Below are 4,281 nucleotides of genomic sequence, written 5' to 3' on the forward strand. Positions count from 1 at the left end.
GTTCTGCTAAAACAGTGTCATCAATTGTACTTTGGAGTCTAAAACTTTTTCTTGCTTCTGCAATTAAATCGAGTTTATGTGCGAAATAATCAATAATAAACCATGCTAGTTTTTTTTGTAAATCGGTTTTAACATTTTGTGAAACTTCATTGCTTAATAAAATTTCACGGATTCCTTTTAAAAACTCTGTAAATGCTGCAGTTTCATTTCTTACAATCGTGTTTTTAGATGTTTGAGCTGGTGAAGAACTTTGTATTTCTGTTTTTTCTAGTATAGATAAATAACTAATTATTATTGAAATTACATCATTAGTAAATATTGAAGTCGCTCTATGTGAGTTTTGATGTTGTATATTTTTTATGTATTCTGTGAATACTTTTGAAAATTCTTTATCTACAACGTCTGTTTGGATTTGATATTTACCATGAAATTTACTTGGTGAACTAAATTCTATGGAATAAATTCCATACTGTTGTGCTATATTACATATACCTTTTAAATAGTGATCGATAATTTGTCTTTTGATTTTTACTACTGGAAATTCTGTTTTTACATGGTATATTTCCTAATTCAAATAAATTTGCAGTTAATTTTTGGCAAAAATGTATTTATTCCTTGTCTTTAGTGAGTGAATTGATAAAAAATGGAAAAACAGAGTTTTTGTCTTCACTTTCTTCACTTTGATTCATTTCTGCGTTTTGTGACTGTTAATGCGTAGTGTTCAATGTGTTTGATTGGTTGATTCCAATTGTATAGACGTACTGGTTTGTTTTTGTATGTCTTTTTCATTCTTCGTTTTCCTTGTTTTGATGAATGTGATGTAGTTTTTGAGTCAGAGAAGTATAAATTATCATTGACTGGATAGTTTTTATTTACCGAGTCTTTTAGTTTGTAAAGCTCATCTTAGTTACTGGTTTCTGATTCAAAGACCGCGTTTCTTCGCTTTGAGAATATTTTTCGTGTAATTGTTTTGTTTTCTCAAAGTTTTTTTTTATTGTTTGTCGTTTTGCTCGAATATATCCTATTGTTTGTTTGTGTGGAGTGATTACGAGATCATATTTTTCGTTGTTTCTTTCACAATTGTTTAATACGATTGTTTGTTTATTTCCTAAATTGTCTAGTGACATAAGGTTTAGGATGGTGGATGCAAGATTGTGAGTAGTGATTTTTAATGTCCTAATCTGTTAGTTCGTACGATTTTTTGGTTAGCCTAACTTGGGTCATATATTCAGGGTTGGAGAGAATAGCATATAATGATTCCGGAGAATGATTGTTACTTTTCCATGGCTAGTCTAAATTAAGGTGTTAACTTACCTAATCTTACTTAGGGGTGATGATTGTGTTGAAGGGTTGGAGAACATTAAATCGATCCACAAGGTTCAAGTATAATTAGAACGCAAGTAGTTCGTTAGATACTATTTTGAACTTACTAAGTTTAAGTATTAGCCAGTGTCAGATAAGAGGAGAGGGGGAGTGCAAGTGAAGGATGAATAACCGAAGTGCTTCACTGTTAATCCTAATTTGAGTAGTTAGCTTGTTTGAAAAATTTCTTTTAGTTCTAGGTCTAAGAAAGGGTTGTGTTGAATCGACGTTTGAGGTCGCCAAACACTTTATTATTTGAGTGGGGGAGAACAAAATTGTTCTATTTGATCCACCGATAAGCCTTGATGATCAGGATACAAATTCATTGATACTAAATTAGCTAAGATAAATGTTAAATAGAGATCTAAGGGAAGCCTTGATGATCTGTTTTAATTTTAAATGAATTGAATATAAATAAAAGTAACAATTAGGATAGGCCTTTTAGAAATAAATTAAAGTTTAATTGATACAAATGTTTAGTTTTTGGTGTTGTTAGTGGTTTTAAGATTTTCTGTTATGTTTAGGAAGCTGGAGATGAGGAGATGACTCATATATACTAACAGTTTGTATTTATACTAACTAATTTTTTTTTACTTTTTAATAATTTTTTTTTCTTGATATCTTTTTAAATTTTACTGCAGTTTGGAGGGAACGACGAGAGATGTTTTTATCAGTGGTTATTGTACAATAAAAACTTTAGCGCCGTAATGATCGTTGAGTTCAAGGATTCTTTGTTTGCAAATGAAAATCTAAAATCATTGCTAATAAGATTCTAAATATACAAGTTTGTGTTGGCTTTTGCTGTACGACCATGAAACTTAATGGTAAGTTTCTCAGTAGTCGTATGTCGCGTCTTGTCCGAGGTCTTCTTCCAATACCGGGTAGTTCTTGTATTTTACGGAATAGTCGCTCTGATCTATTGAGTCGTAGAGACATTTCAATTAAATTATTGTCATGTAACATTTTTGAAAATGTTTTTGTCTAAATTAATCTATTTGGTTAGTTCTAAGCTAATTTGTTTTTTAAGGTCTTCCTCGCGACTTTTGGTCGCACCAGATGAGTTGTGTTCTTAGGTCTAACTCATGGAGTTTTTTCAGATGGGGTACACCGTCTGCTCGTCACGCTATCTTATTTTCGGCCGGATAGATTCGTGCAACTTTTTATACTAATATCGATATTGATCTTACTCTTATGTCTACTAGTCTTAATTAGTCTCAATAGATCTAGAGTATACCGGTTTATTACGAGTCAGTCTCTGGGAGAGGCAACTAAGTTCTATGTTAAATTCAAATCTCTCTGGTGCTGAAATTTCAGCACTTACAAATAAGTGGGTTGTTAGCTTGATGGAGCATGATTGGTTAGTATTAAATATTTTATGGAGATAAAATATCTAATTTATAACCAATAATAAATTATAGTTTAGATCTGGTTCCACTACAGCCCAACACTGTCAAACGTTATGAATTTTTATCAATCCATCCAAAAAACTATTGTAATGGATTGTAATATCTACTATTTCTTTTCATTTTTTCAAGTTTGCAGCATTTTCGGTATTACTTACAGCCTAATTGATTTCGAAACCTGCTAAAATTTTAGTTAAAATTTGCATAACCATATCCCTCACAACTTTAGACCATGTCTTCTCACTTTTAACATCCAAAACTTTACACCCATCACCCCACTTTTATCTGCAGACCTACACCCAACCCCCCATGCTACCCCATATACCCTCACCCCACCTACCTCCACGTAACCCTCACCCTTCCCCCGCCTACCCCTTCAACTACCCCACCTGAAATCCGTCCCACCCACCCTATCATATACCTACCCCCCTCCTACACCATTCCTACGTCCCACTTACCCCCTCCCCAACCTACCCCCTCTTCCAGCCTACATCTCATTTAAAACCCGTCCCACCTAGCAGAAATAAAAACAAGAAGAAGTAGAAAACGATAAGATTTTTTGCTGTAGCTAAACGTAAGACACCTTTTAGTGATTGCAATGTTTATGTTTTTAGTATTTAATTTCAGGATTTTGGAAAATCCAGGTTCTTACCCTTCATAATCTATATTAATCCATTATAACCTTCTGTAATCCGTTCTCATCCTTAAAATCCTCTATAGCCGATTGTAATGGCTTGAATTGATTTTAATTGTTTGTTTATTAAACGACTTTCTATCCATTATAATAAAATTTTTTAGAATTTTATAGAGACAAACAGACCTTGAAAGTCTATTTTAATCGAGTTTTGTCCATAGAACCAGGAGAAGATTTAGGGGGGAGGGGATAGAACTGAATTTCATGTCTCTCAGTCATAATTCGTCGATAAAAGATCAATGTGATTTGCATCTATGTTTCATAGATGTAACACGAAAGAACATTGTTGAAGTGGCACTGCAACATGAATGATACATGGATGCAGGCGCGAGGGGGGGGGGGCGTTTTTTCAAAAAAAAAAAATTGAAAATTTTTGCGTTTTTTTAGATTCACCAAATTGATTTTGTGAGCTCTCCCTAACAACTAAAAAGACCCTGTTTTGGCCAAAAATTCTGCGCCGCAGACAAATTTTTTAAAAACAGGCCAAAAATATCGTTTTTAGAAACTTTTTGGAAAAATTCGACCAAAAAATTGTTTTTTTTTGGCGCGCGCTCCCCCTAGTATAGATTGGCGCCAAAGGCGCCTTTAGAAAAATTTTAATGTCAGTCAGCCAAAAATGGATACCCCGAAAAGGTACAAAGGGGGGACCCTTTGGGTTGGCAGGGGGTCGAATCTCTGAGGGATAACGTCCCCCCCAAAATCCGCTACTGCATGGATGCAAAAAATTGAAAGGCTAAAGATACAATGCTGAATTGCAATGCAATTTCAACCCGGGTATAATTTGTCAAAAAATCATAGAGTTGTTTTTTTTTGTTATGACTC

The sequence above is a fragment of the Symsagittifera roscoffensis genome, chromosome 5 (genome assembly GCF_963678635.1).
Source record: "Symsagittifera roscoffensis chromosome 5, txSymRosc1.1, whole genome shotgun sequence".
NCBI classification, from domain to species: domain Eukaryota; kingdom Metazoa; phylum Xenacoelomorpha; order Acoela; family Convolutidae; genus Symsagittifera; species Symsagittifera roscoffensis.